The sequence below is a fragment of the Anabrus simplex genome, chromosome 1, assembly GCF_040414725.1.
Source record: "Anabrus simplex isolate iqAnaSimp1 chromosome 1, ASM4041472v1, whole genome shotgun sequence".
Classification (NCBI taxonomy): Eukaryota; Metazoa; Arthropoda; class Insecta; order Orthoptera; family Tettigoniidae; genus Anabrus; species Anabrus simplex.
Genome location: NC_090265.1, coordinates 1,471,811,946 through 1,471,828,211, shown reverse-complemented (window position 1 = coordinate 1,471,828,211; position 16,266 = coordinate 1,471,811,946).

Sequence of the window (16,266 nt, the reverse complement as noted above, 5' to 3'; positions counted from 1 at the left end):
AGAGACCAAGACGACGATGGTTAGACTCAGTTTCTGACGATTTCAAGGTATGAGATATAGAACTAAATGAGACCACAGCACTAGTTGCAAATAGACGATTTTGGCAAAGTTTAGTAAATTCACAGAGGTTTGTAGACTGGACGCTGAAAGGCATAACAGTATATAATGATAATGTATGAATGGATGTATGTACGTACAAAATCCTGGAAAATTTTTCCAATTTTCGCTTGCATTACAATGATCAAACACATTATAACTCGCTTCAAAATATAATTGGATACCAGAAATTTCCACACTCACATTAACCGAAGATTGATTACCAAATCATTAATGATTTTCACATAGGATCTATTAATATTGCCGTCTGCTAATATGGCTGTCAGCTCTCGTAAAGAACCCTTCAGTAGGTCCTGAAAGGCATGAGTTAGTCAGACTGGATACGGTAGCCACTTGAGGGCCTGCAGGCACGTGTTAGCCTCTGCTCCTCTTGACCCTTTCGATTTGTGTCTCCGTACATTTTCTGCAAGGTGAAACAAAATCATTCGTATTATTGGCCAAAGAGTAGACATATGTGTGTGTAAAAAAATAAGGAACTTAGACTTGGGTTATGAAGTCAGTGTAACTGTTCTCAACCAACAAAAATATTTAATTGTCTTATAATTTTAAATGCTGAATATTTTAAGACCTTGCAATGTCCAATAGTCTTGTGTATACTTTTAGGATATTTATTTTATAATTTCCACGTTTTTTATGATTTATGACAAAATAAGATTTTGTATATGTCCAAGCGTTGATTAATATATAAAAGCAGGTACCCTAATTACGTATTATTTCCAGATTAAATGTTACAAGTGAAACTGAAGTTCGGATTCCAATATGCCTCGCAATTATTTAAAATACAACGATTCGTTTCGTAAATATAATATTGGTTTTACGCTCTTCTGACAACACGCCTTGGTGCAGGTGTTCTTTTCCTTAAATTTAAATTTTTCGGCAAGAGAATGGCGTATGCGACCGTATGCCACAAACTTCAAGTATCATAGGACTCAGCCGAAATCGAACCTGCCACCTTGGACTCAAAAATTCAGTGCTTTACAGTCTGAAAGAGCATTGAGAATGATTATACCGTTCGAATTTATATTGGTAATATCGACTTTTAAGAAAAAGGTGGGAAGTATTTAAGGCGCTCATTTCATTCTGCGTGTCTTCTGAGATTAAAGAGAGGCGTGGTAGATAAAGGCGAGACTTGCCCTTCAACCTGCTCTTAGGAGAGTAATCAGTATGAGCCGTGCTATATCTGTGCTGGTCTCTCCACCTTTATACCTTACTTTGGCGTAACGTTGCGTGCTGAAGCTATAAGGAGTAACTCTGAGTGTTGTCCTCTGAATACAACCTGGACACGACATCGCAGCATTACTTTAGAACAGTTCATTCAGGTGAGCATGATCACGCGTTTCAGTTACAGACCACGCGTACAGTGTCTAGAATCCAGCGTTTTGGGTGTTTATACATATATGGACATATTTTGTATTTTTACACATACCTTCATGAATGGGTCGGAATATAGTTGCCCTTACAAGGGGTAATTGGATTATCAAGGCTGTGAAGCGCTGAGGATATATGACATCAACATTTTAGTTTTCTCATACCTCGATCTTTCCAATGATTCTCCCACAAATAACATAATTAATCAGAGTATATCGACCAATAGCGATATAAAGGAACGTAGTTACGCGCACAGAATAAGTAAAATAACCTGCGAGGGATGCGTTACTAACTACGAGCCCCTCAATGAGTATAGTATTGCAGCCTATGAAGGAAAAATGAACAGACCGGTTGGAGACAAAGTAAGGCAGTGTTATTGTTTGTGTCATTATTCCATAGACACATTTCATGCAGCCCTCCATGCAATCCTATTATGTGCTAATCTCTTCATGTCTATGTAACTACCATATGCTAGTCCGCCTCCAAGGCTCAATTGTTAGCGTGCTGACCTTTGCTCACGCGGTCCCGCCGGGTTCGATTCCCGGCCCGCTCGGGGAGTTTAACTCCGTTTGGTTAATTTCCCAGGCTCGGGGGCTGGGTGTTGGTGTTCGCCTTAAATTTGTAAGTTCCATTCATCAAGTCAATTCGGTCTTTAAGACCGAACGCCAATATAATTTTTTAACTACTACAACCTACTCCTACTTTAATATGTTTGTAATATTCATGCCTTGGTCTACCTCTACCGTTGTTAACCGCCTATACTTCTCCCGAAAACTATATCAGCAAGTCCTGGGCGTATTAAGACTTGTCCTATTATTCTATACCTTCTCCTCGTCAAATTCAGCTAAATCGTTCGCTCCTGCCAAATTCGATTCAGTAGCGCATCATTCGTGATTCGATCTACCCATCTCATCTTCAGCATTCTTCTGTAACACCACATTTCAAAACCTTCTATTCTGTTTCTTTCTGTGCTAGTTACCGGTACTGTTCATATTTCACTTCAGGAGAATTCCACTATCCAAACGGTGGTCTTCAAAAACATCCTTCTAATTTCTACATCAATTTTCGAAGTGAGTAAATTTATTTTTTTATGAAATGCCTAAGTAACAATATTCACCTATTTCCTTTAAGACATAATTTTCTAACATAGTACCACCTGTATCACCTGGCTGCGTTTAACTGCAGTCCTTTACTTTTGTTTCGAATTTATTTATTATCATCTTGTACTCATTCTCTAAGAGTGTGTGCATACATTTTTTTTTTGCAATTTGTTTCCAATGGCACAGATCTTACGGCGACAATGGGATACGAAAGGCTTAGGCGTGGGAAGAAAGTGGCCGTGGCCTTAATTAAGGTACAGCCCCAGCATTTGGCTTGTGTGAAAATGGGAAACCACGCAGAACCATACTCAGGGCTGCTGACAGTGTGGCTCGAACCCACTATCTTCTCGAAGCTAGCTCACAGCCACGTGCCCCTAACCGCACGGCCAACTCGCAAGTTGTATACAATTTCTCCAGATCGCTTGCAGATTCAGATAAATCAATTTAACAGGCAATTCTTTCCTGGATTGTGATTCCCTTCCCAAATTATTATTTGACTAGCAAATGTACCCGTGCTTCGCTACGGTATTCTACGTTATATGCGGATTTCTCCGTAAATTACTGTAAAGGCAGTGAGTAAGACTATATTAAATTGCACCTACAAACGGACTTCACGATCATACGACTCGTTCAGTGTTCTAGGGTACATGGTTGGTCTTATGACATTTTCCGGTATCTCCTATATTTATGGGTTAGATTCAGTTATTCATTGAATGGGGTGGGATTTGGTACGGATTTCAAATACTACTTTATTTTTTGATACACATCTGACCCTCGAATCATGAAATTTTGCGAACATATGGCCACTGGTAATGTTAATGTGCGTGCCCAACGTCATGATTGCATCTTGCCTGTAAGTGTGCTAAACGATAACATACGCTTGTAAAAAGTACAAAAATAACTTGAACCCTAGAAATGCAGTACTATTTAACGAATAAGGGATAGAGATACGACAAAATGTCATAGGCTCAAAGTTGTTGATCTCTCCAAATTGAAAAGCGATCTTTTGTGATACGACTTACGCTTTAGTCACCAATTATTCCGAAAAGAAGGTCTGCATCGTTGTTAAAATTGCATCCAAATTCCGATATTTACCAGGGCTAAAATTTATACGTTTCCATAGCCTGGAAGATGTTCTTCCTCCAAGAATAGATTGTCCAGGTTTTGGGATTAGCACTCGCATACATACGAAGTAATTAAGGAAGAAAGTAATACAGTTGAGAAAGTTGAAATTAATAGAAAATAGAATTATAAATGAGGACAGCTGGATGAGTACAAATATGCAAATTCCAAATGAATGTATTGGAAAATCAAATGCCCCTCAATAAATTATGCTGGAATGAGTTATGGATATAAGAAAGCAGTAACAGAGGAGATATTTAGGAGCAGGGATTCCTTGGTAAACAGATAAGAAGATTACTAATTGTATTATTACTTAAGCTATTCGAGGACGGTTTTAACCTCCAACGATATTCCGCCAATATCCCAAAGAATGTCCGATTGACCCCACTCTTGCTTTCTACTCAAGGAACAACCACGAATTCACAGGAATTATGACTAAAATGGCAATACGTTGGCATGGTAACCTGTTGGTTCGTTGTCGGTCTCTCGGTCTCTCAATTCAGAGCATGATACCAGCAGAAAATAGCAAATTTCTCCGTCATTTGAAGAATAAAGTAAATTTTGAACATTAACGAAAGTTGTTTATGATGAAGGGATGTTTCACATAAAGTTCACGGAGTTTACAGAAAATCAATCGTATAAGAGAGAATGGAGGAAAACCGTTCAATGATTTCATAATGATATGCATATCGAAACCGTCGCCGGGATGAGTATGTATGACGTTTGGTCGAGATCTATCCAGCCGTTTCGCCGTGATGGTGCAACAAACAGACAAACGGACAAACGGACAAACAAACACGAAAAATAAAAACCACTGATTCGGTCTTGAGTTGACCTAAAACGGATAAATATGTGAACAATTGGCAAAACAAACGGAATTACAGAGAGCGGTCACCCTACAATATTTATCCATATAGATAAGCATGGACACGTCTAGCAGTGCAAACCTTTATTTCGAGAGTTACTGCTTTGAAACTGTACGACATATCTACGAACGGACTTCACCATCAGACGCTTCGTTCAGTGTTCTACATGGGTGGTCCCATGACGTCTTCTCGTATCTCCTATATTTATGGTATGATTGAGTTAGAGTCATAGAATGGGGTGAAATTTTGTACAGTTTTCACATGCTACTTTATATTTTTGATACTCATGTGACAGATAGAATCATAAAATTTGGTTATCACATGGCCACTGGTCATGTCAATGTGCGTGCTGAATGATGATTCTATCTTTCCTATAAGTGTGCCAAAATAATGTTAATATATACGTATGAAAGTACAAAATTAACTTAAAATCGAGAAATACAGCTCTATTTAACGTATAAGGGATAGAAATACGACGAAATCTCATAGGACCAAAACTGAAGATCTATCCAAAATGAAAGGCGATTGTGCTTTCTGATTTGTGATACGATTTACCGATTAGCCACCTATTATCCCGAAACGAAGAAAAGGCAGATCAGTAGTGATTGATTGATTGATTGATTGATTGATTGATTGATTGATTGATTGATTGATTGATTGATTGATTGATTGATTGATTGATTGATTGATTGATTGTATTAAAACCTATGCACACGGTATGTTGTTCCATATTTGGTATTATTTTGGGTCGTATTGTCATTGATATTTGTAATTTCTTTCGTCTTTCCTAAGGATATCCGCAAGCCTGCTTTTTTTCTGGTACCTCTTTCAGCGCATTAATTTCTTCTGCTGCAGTTTCAACATTTTCTGTCATTATTGCTGTATCATTGGCAAAAGCTAAGCAGACAATTTCTACTCCATTCTTCTTCGTCCCATTTCTTAATATTCTGAACAGTTTCTACTTTTTTATATCTGACGCTATTCCTGTATTACTTTCTGAAGTACGCAGTTGAACAAGAGAGGAGAGAGTGCATCTCCCTGCTTAACACACGTTTTAATTTCAAAGGGTGTGGAGTATCATCCTTGGAATTTTACTTTGGAGATGGTATTAGTGAGGGTTGCTCGTATTACCGCTAGCAGTTTTTCGTCGACTCCCATTTCTGCAATTACTTGAACCAACACATGACGATCAATGGAGTCGTATGCCTTTCTGAAGTCTACAAATGTAAACGTGTATGTTTAGTCAGTCAACATATTACTATTATAATAATAATAATAATAATAATAATAATAATAATAATAATAATAATAATAATAATAATAATAATAATAATAATGATAATAATAATAATAATAATAATAATAATAATAATAATAATCATTTTATTATTATTATTATTATTATTATTATTATTATTATTATTATTATTATTATTATTATTATTATTATTATTATTATTAATGTACTATGTAAGTTTCCTCATCCGGCAACAAACATTTACTGACGATATCCTACAACTCAAGTAAAATGCAATTACGCGGCTGATGCTGTGGCTAGATGAAGCCTGGTGTTTTGCACCCAGACCTGACGTGTTTGTTTTGCTTGGCCACTCCGTCTCTCCTCTCCAACTCTGCGGTCTACCGCAACACAGTCGTCAACTGTATATTGGGTCACAGACTCTATTACGAGTGAGAGCTATTAGAATAGCCTCAGGTACGCTCTTCATAGTTAAGTCATTTTTGATCTTTTAACCCTCAGCATATCGTCCCTTAAGAAACAATACCGCGTATCTGACAATGCTCTTCCTGTCCAATATTTTCCTTAAGTGTGGTCACGCCCTTGGGCCACATATTGATATGCAGTCCATCAGAACAATTTTCGTTGAGTTCATTTTTCTATGCGCTTGTGTGAAGAAAATGAGCCTTACATACATCATACACTAGGAGGGCGTTATGTCATGAAAACATACATCCTTACATTACGGCACAGTAAGGTTCATTTTCCTTTACACCGCGCATAGGAAAATGAACTCAACGAAAATTGTTCTGATGTACTGCATTCCTATATCGATGGCTTTCTTTTAAAACCTTGTATGTCCAAATATTCCTTAAGACTGGTCACGCCTCCCGGTCATATATTTGTATGCAGTCCACCAGAATAATTTTCGCTGTGTTCATTTTCTTTTGCTAATGTCTAAAGGAATATGGACCTTACCGTACCGTATTGTAGGGATGTTGATTGCATGGCAAATGTACACACTCCTACAGTATAATGTATTTAAGGTTCATTTTCCTTTACAAATTGGCAGAGGAAAATGACCATAACGAAAATTATTCTTTTGGACTGCATATAAATATGAGACTGGGAGGACTGACAAGTCTTAAGGAATATAATGGATAGGAAGAGTATTCGGACTTACGAGGTTTTTAAAGAAAGCCATCGATATGTGGCTGTGTGGCGAGACCAGTCCTAAGGAACATCAATGGATAGGAAGAGCATCGCCAGATACGCGGTGTTGTTTCTTAAGGCACGATATGCTAACATGTTTTATAGTGTCCACAATGAAACATATGACACCCGCCGCGGAGCGGAGGCTTGTTCATCCTATCGAAGTAAGTGTCCGAGCCGTAGGTGGAACCGTGCTGGATTGTACCGGTCGAGAGACCATACCAACGAATAATTCGTTAAAAGGGAGGCAACAGCCTCCGGAAGTTGTAAGAGAGGCAATCTGGATGATTGATTGTAATAATATTTAGCATGGCTTTGCTATGTTGATACTACTACTACATGGCTGAAAGCAACGGGAAACTGTAGTTGTAACTAACTCCCGAGGATATGTAACTCTCTCTGTATGAATTAATGATACACTGATGATAGCTTCCTCCTTGATTAAATATTCCCAAGCGAAATGGAAGCATTTGCGAAGTGGCCAAATTCTTTTCATTTAAGTATCGTAGACTGTATTTTAGGTATCCATTGACCTATGAACTTCCGTGTTTTGGATGTTCATTAGGATAGATAAAATCTATGTATATATGTTATTTACGAATTTAGTTGGTAGTACATATTTTCTGTTTTCCACATTAATCTTACAATGAATGACATGACATTCATTAGGTGGACTGCATATTCTTATAGGATATTTACTCTTCCTCAACACCTTATTTACAGCTCGTACTATCGAAATTTATAGGAATGATACAGGGAAAATATATATTCTTTAACTGATATTAGTGATAACAATGATTAACAATGATGAAGTGAAGGGGGCAAATACATCATAGAAGGCTATTCTAGAATCAGTCACACGCGTTTGTACAGGTATAAGAAGGATCCAAAATTCATTATACTTAAGGTCCTACTGAATCATGAAGACGTATGCAATGATTCAACAATTTCATTGCGAAAGGAATGACTGACTAGTAGACATCTTTAGCTTCTGATCATGTAGTCCCGTGCTCGGTTTCCGCTCTAGTCGGGGGAAGGAACTACAGTATTGTTTACTTTAGTTCAGGAAGAGAGTGGTAGTGATGTCCAGACAATCATGCAACTTATACACTCACACACCGGAATAATCTTCACCACACTATCATACCTGGCAGACACCACCCACCCTTGTTGGGAGTGTCTGGCTTACATGGTCCTCACCGTGTTACAGGGATCCATACGAAAGTATTATTATTATTATTATTATTATTATTATTATTATTATTACCAATCTCAGAAACCTATCTGTAAGTTTATGTCTACTTTTTGTGAACAAACAATGAGGCACACCTTGTAATTGAGGTAAATAGGTGAAAGTAGAAGAACCTCAATAAGGAACCATATTACCTTATCTGAGAAGTTTATGCGCCGTGTATATATGCTTATACCCCCACTAGCAAATGTACCCGTGCTTCGCTACGGTATTCTACATTGTATTCGAATATCGAAGTAAATACTGTACATGCAGTAAATACGATTGTTTTAAAGTTGCATGGCTCTTAGCGTTATCCGAGAAACAGCATGGAGAGGTCCCCATACGTTGTTTCCAATGTAAAGTGTTTGTTACGGATTTGTGATATAACGGCATGCTCACTTGCCTACTGCCATTCACAATCGAGTTGGGAACTTTACACTATAATTGCAGGCCCCATTGCCTACTGCGCGGTCGCAATCCATTTGTGGAGTTTCCGTTACAATGGCAGCACCCATTCCTACTTCCAGACGGATAACAATTGAGGAGTTTCTATTATAATGGCAGGCAACTACCCTACCATCAGTGGAAATTGAGTTGTGTTGTTATAATTATAATGTCAGGCCCCTTTTCCATATGCCAGCCAGCTTACTGCCAGTCACATCAAGTTGGTGAGTTTCCATCAAAATAGCAGGCCACTATGCCTAATGCCAGTCACAGTTTAGATGAGGACATTTGTTTATAATTTCGGCCACCCTTGCCTACTGCCAAATACAATCGAGTAGGAGAGTGTTAAACTAAACAGCCTGCTCCCTTGCCTTCTGGAAGTCAAATTGAGAAGTGAACTATTCATTACAATTGTAGGCCTTCCTTACTAATGCCAGTTACACAGGAGTTGGAGAAGGACCCCATTCCTACTGCCAGTCAAAGTCGGTGTAGGGAGTACTGATTACAATAGCAGACACACCCTTTCCCGATCGCTACAAATCGACATCAGTGAATATATATAGATCTACATACGGAAGTATATGCGTGTTTACAATATTGCAGACCTTAATTTACAGATTAACTGCTGCTAAACGTACGTCATATCGACAAAGGATTGAACCATAAGACGCCGGATTTAGTGGCCTAATGGCAGGTCCTATGATATCTCATCTATTCATGGGTCAGATTGAGTTAGAAACGTTGAACAGGGTAAAGGTTTTGCAAGATAATCTCACATTGCATTACTTTTCGGATAATTATGTGACAGCTACATACATAGCATTTGGGTCACATATGGCTACTGGGTGGGCCAATTTTCGTGAAGAGTTTGATGATTCTATATTTCCTATAAGAGATTGAAAGTATGAATTATGCATGTGAAAAGTCCAAATTTACTTAACATCAATTAATAGAGAAAAATCAAACGTAATAAGGATACAGATACGACAAAAAGTCATAAGACCAAGGTTGTAGTTCATTCCAAATTGAACGGAGATTGTGCAATCCGTTATATGATAATACTTCCCGAAGGTCTGCACCATCATTAAAATTGCCTCCATATTTCGGTATTCTTCGGGAAAAAGAAGTGAAAAATTTAAAGATCTTGGAAGTTTTCCGTCCGTTACAGGCTAAAAAGGCCTAAATTTGTCTAATTTCAATTTTCTTTTTTGTCTGGCAGATTATGCCGCAATCTGGATTTTTGGCAAGGAGGGTAAAAATTAGGACTTTCAGGAAACTAAACCAAAAAATATGCAGATGGTCATTATTAAACCTCAAACGGGTAGCTGTGCGAAAATTTCGCCAAAACAGTCAATGTACCGGCACACAGTCGTTACGATTTTATTTATATAGACAGATAAGGATTCTGCTCCACGTACAACACCTTTTGGGCTATGTCCGCTGGACTTATCCTGTAAAACTGACCATTCATGATATCTCCCTTATTAATCCTCCTGACGAAAAGATCACACGAAATAAAGTTTTAGAGACGTATTCCATCACGTTTGGTCGATTTCCGGTCAGGTTGGTCTTGTACTGTATATACTGTGGAAGAGTAAAATCACCATTTCGGTTCCCTACAAACCACCAATCCGTTTCGGGAACATGATATGTTATTGATCTTTAAAACCTACTTTTGGACAGGTGGATGCTAAATATAAAGTTTGGTTCGAATATCTTCAGTAGTTTTCAAGTTGTAAGAAATACGCTTTACACACACCCGCTCTTGAGTTAAGTCCGATGGGACTTGTACCGAAAAACGGTCTGTTAATGATATCTTCCGTATTAATCCTCGTATCGAAATGATGCACTTGTGAAAAAAAGGTTTAGAAATGAAGTTTGGTTGTGCATATTTTGTGGGAGAGCAAAATCATGGTATCGGTTTCGTATAAACCCCCAGTCAGTTCAGAGATTTAAAACAATATTTGCCCAGAGACCTACCGAAGGACAGGTGGATTCTAAATATGAAGTTTGGTGGAAATATATCCAGTAGATTCTAGCACTCACGTACATACGCATTAATTTAGGAGGAAAATATCAGAGTTAAGAAATTTGAAATTAACAGAAAATGAATTATAACTGAGGACAGCCGGATACGACAAATATATAAATGACAAGTGAATGTATTGGAAAATCAAATGCCCCTCAGTAATTTATGCTGGTGTGAGTTATGGATATAATAAAGCGGTAACAGAGGAGAAATTTAGGAGCAGTGTTTCTTAGGTAAACAGATAAGAAGATGACTAATGGTGGTATTATTAATCTATTCGAGGGCGGTTATAACCTCCAACGATATTCCGCCAATATCCCGCAGATAGTCCGATTGACGCCTCTCTTGCCTTCTACCCAAGGAACAACCACGAATTTAAAATCATGATGAGGAAAATGGCAAAACGTTACTACCTTGCTGGCAAGCAGTCAGAGACGTTGCCATGATAACCTGTATGTTCGTTGTCGGTCTGTTGGTCATTCAATGCAGAGCACGATACCCGCAGAATGTCGTAAATTTCTCCGTCATGTGAAGAGTAAGGTAAATTATGAATATAACAAAAATTGTTTATAATGAAGAGACGTATCACGTACGGTCCACAGAGTTACAGAAAATCAATAGTATGAGAGAAAATCGAGGAAAACCATTCTAGTTCTCCTATAAAGCCCCATCTATTCAAAGATTTTAAAATGATATGCATATAGAAACCTTCTCCGGGATGAGTATACTCTAAATATGAAGTTTGGTTGAGATCTATCCCGTCGTTTCGACGTGATGGTGGGACAGACAAACACACAAACAGACAAACAGACTCGAAAAGTAAAAACCACCTATTCGGTCTTGAGTTGACGTAAAACGGTAAATATCTGAAAAATTGGCAAAACAAAAGAAATTACAGACAGCGGAACCCCTACAAATTTAACGACTTCAGTCCCTCTGTGTTGATAATTATGTTGCAGAGAACATTCAATAAGGAAAGCTTACTGCATCTTTGTACACTTGCCTCGCTAAGGGCCTTATGTCCTTCTAGAAACCTATTACGCAACGAATTTTCTATGGCCTGACGTGTAACAACAGTATCTCCTGGCTGTGAACCCCGGGGCTCGTAACTTGGAGTCTTATGTGCGACCACAGGACTTCTAATAATCAACTTACTTGTGTCGGTCTCCTCTGTTTCATACTTATCATTCGATCTGTTTTGACCAGCTTTCTCCTTCCGACTCCGAAGATATTAGGGTATTCATGTATGCCTATCAGTGTAATTGCCAACACGTACAGTGCAACCTCGCATGTATTTAAACTTTTCGTAGTTGTGTTGACAGAAGGTAATAATCTCGTCGTATTTCTACTTAAAGTAATAACAGCCACCACTGCCAAACGTCCTGAATATATCGAATGTCAAAGAATCGTAGACCTGTCACCACTGATCTGCATATGGGGATCTCCCCTGGGAGGTGTATTCCGTATTACTTGCTCACGTGGTATTTTCTTAAATGATTTCAGAGTTTTGGAGATTTCTTGAAAATTTCGTTTGGTAAATTATTGCAATTCCGAAATTCCTCTTCCAATAAACCAATATTTGCCCCAATTTGTCCTCGAATTCCAATTTTACCTTCATATCATGATCTTTCTACTTTTAGAAACTCCCTTCAAGCCCATTAGCCTACTAATGTCATTCTACGCCATATATCCATAGACAGATTAAAATATACCGCTTTGTCGAGCATTTCGTTCACTTTCTCTCAAATATACTTAGCCCAACATTTGCAACATTTTTGTAACACTACTCTTTTGTTGGAAATCACCCACGTCAAATCGTGATGCTTTCTTTTGGATCTTCCCGAGTTTTTGAATCAAGTAATCCTAGTAAGAGACCCTTACACTGGTATGTTATATTCTAATTGGGGCTCTACTAATGACTTATACACCCTCTCCTTCGTATCTCTATTACAACCCCTTAATACCTTCATAACCATATGAAGCGGTCTCGATACTTTATTTACAATCCCGTTAATGCAATTGTCGCAATGACATTCCTTATAATAACGCCTAAGTACTTACATCGTGCAAAATTCGCTTTGTGATTGTGGAGAACCTTCAGTAATAGAGAAGACACTAAAAGAACAAGATTTATTTGGATCCCTATGAGGTACTTCATCATCATCAACATTGTAAATGCAACTCAGAGGACTTTGCTTTTTCGTGAAACGTGGTCATCGATGGAACTTCCTCATTCAAATCACTTAGTAATTTTTAAAGGATTCGCTCTCTCTCGTAGGAGAGAGAACTTCAGTTGAAATCACGAGGCTCAATGATTTCTGTTTCTGTAATCTGATAAAGACTACAATTCTTGGAGGAGCTAACGATCACATGCAAGGCTTTCTAAACAAGAGGGAGAAACTGTATCCTTACACTGGAAGTATAACATTTCTCTTCCATATCACGTGGTACTGTATATGATTAATCATCATTCGTATTGAAATATAATTATGTTCTGAGGCTGCAAACTAGTTACGTTGTTCTGAAATTAATATTTTTAAATCCCTATTTAACAATACTGCATTGCTCATGTTGGCTTTACTTCACTTCTTTGTATTTTAAGTCCCGTGACTGGGAACAACCGTGTTGTTTAGATGATCAGCACTTGCTGTGATTTAAAACCAAAATGTGTTTCACTGAGGGATTCATAATTTGATACTGTCTCCATATTTACAAATAAGATAACTTACTATTAGGACACCAATTAAGATAAATTAGTCACTTCCAGACAAATCATCACAAGTATCATTTAATTGATAACCGCCTAGATTCGGTAAGGTCGTAAGTCCACAAGGTTGTGCAGGTACGCCACATCCACGTTAAGCTATTTGCTGAGTATTTGGTCGTGCAATTCCACCAAATTTCGGGGACACTGATATCTGCGTTTTACCCGCTGTTATAACATGTCCCGCAGGTTTTCGTTGGGGTTCAAGTCAGGTGATATTGCAGGCCAATCGACATATAATAGGGTAGGGAAGTGTTCATAAAACCAGTCACATTTGCACCCAGCTCGATTAAAATTGCTGTTTTCTTGAAAAATCGGGGTATCAATAGCATAATCATCAAGCAGATGTTGACTGAAAGGTAATACCTGATCATCTATAATATTTAAATAAATATGTTGGTTCATGTTAGTGGTCATGCCAGGTCGAATCGTGCGATTACGGAATGAAATACCTTTTAATGGTGTAATAAAAACATCTATCCTGGGATAATACACCTGCGTCGAATATTTACTGAAAAATGGTAGTAAATAATAATTATCTCTTCCCTAAATGAGCTTCCGAGATTAAGTGAGGGACACTGTGCACTGCGATACTTATTTAAAGAACTTAAGGAAGTTTTGTGAAGAACTACGGTGAATATGTGTTGCCACCTGTAGCCTATATTGTATTCCGAATTCCGACCTGAAATTTGTAGTAGCACATGACATATAATTTTATTTTCCCGGTGTACTTGGCCACGAAATTTTGTTGTTGTAATTAAGACTGTATCGTCAATTGAGTGCAAATGTTTTCCAAAGTGGAATTTTTATCATAAATACCCTCATGATATGTATGAAATTTGTTGCCTATCAAACGACCGCCGCTCAGACCAAAGGCCTGGAGATTACGAGTTGTCATATGGTCAACACGATAAATCCTCTCGGCCATTATTTTTGGCTTTCTAGAACGGGGCCGCCATTTCACCGTCAGATAGCTCCTAAATTATAATAACGTAGGCTGAATGAACCCCGAACAAGCCCTCAGATGTAGGTAAAAGTCCCTGACCTGGCCGGGAATTGAAGCCGGGGCCTACCGGAAAGAGGCTACGCGCTACCCCTTTATCGTCGTGTCTGCTTTTTAATGTAGCATATCGTGAATTAATGCACCTGGCTGGTTGCACATGGACACGGATGGCAGATAATGTAGGCCGGGAATTCGCGACATGTTTCACTTTATATCATTCCGTATGAATCAGTGCGTGCACTTATGCAAGCTGTATGATTCCGGGTTATTATAATTTGTAAGGTGAAGTATGAAAAGTTTATGGAAGAGTAAGTTCTAAATCTTATTCGGATTCCTCTTTAGTATGATACGAAATACTGTTACGTATTGTGCCCTTGCGAATGAAGGCAACTAGAGTACAGTATCAAAGTACAGGTTATTTTCGAAATGTTTTACTGCATATAACTTATTCCCTAAATATCCTGCGTCTACCCAGATGGTACCATAAAGTCGGCTGAAAACATATTCTACAATATACCGTACGTATCATGGGACAGACTTTTGTATTCAGAAGTCGATGTGAAGCAAATTATCATCGAGCCCTTAGGTTCGTAGGGCTACCGTGATGGTATTATCATCTCGGCCTCAGAGAAGAGCTTTCTAATGTGCTGAAAATGAGGGGTCAGAATTGTTCGTCAAAAAATACTGATTTTTGAAAATGTTTCCTAAATTCAAATTAAGGCCCCTGTCTAGAATCAAGTGATCGTGAAGAGGGTTTCATACACTGAGACCATCATCTAACTGGGGACTTACCAGTGACTCGGAGCACTTTGGTGTGCGAAAGTATAGAGCCAAAACATCATTTTTTTTCAAAATATCCTACTCAAACATAGTGCAATCTCCTTGGGAGCGCAATAACTGAATAATTTTTTCACTACTTCCCCAGTGAGGCGGTAAAATACGTGTAGAATGTTCCATAAGAACAGTAACTTCACTGAGGTTCAAACTACTAATAACAAGCTTAATCAAATATATAAAAATCACAGTTATTTCAAGCCACCTACTGTCAAATAATCTTGCTAAACTTCACCGGGTGTCATAATTTATCGTGCTTTGTATTTTCAATCCAACGGTAGAGCAACCATTCAGGTCTCGATATTAGTTCTGGACCTATAAGTCGGAATGTGAGCATATGATTCCATTCCTCTAAAGTTTTAATTTTTATAACCTGCTTTTATACACGTTATTGCGTCAAAATGTGTTACATGCATTCGATGCAGCCACTTCCCTCGATTCGTAATTTAGTTTTTTTTTCATTTTACACAAAAATTAGTAGAACGGAATTCGTAAAATACCGAGTATTATGTCGAAGTTTTATTATGAACACTTGAAGGATTTAGATATTGATTTTCCAATTATGGTAACAACTAAATCACAAGGAGACATTTGATCTGATGACCATATAATGCTGGGAATATTGGAACTAGATGGAAAAATAATTTTAAATGCTACCACCATGTTGAAGTATACATTTATTTACTTCCATTAACTGAGTCGTTAAAGTTCCAAGCGGTTGGCTGTGATGTTCTTAAACAATTTATTTATGTTAAAATTCTACCATTCTTCATAAGCTACAATAAGAAATCTGGTAATCACCATTCTACTACCACAGCAATGACTAGTAGGAAACTGTCTAACATTACATTTTTTTAAAAGATAATTCCTGTTACACATGTACCACTAGCTGTTGTGTATCCGTCGTTGATCGGTTAAATTTCCCACAGCAACAGT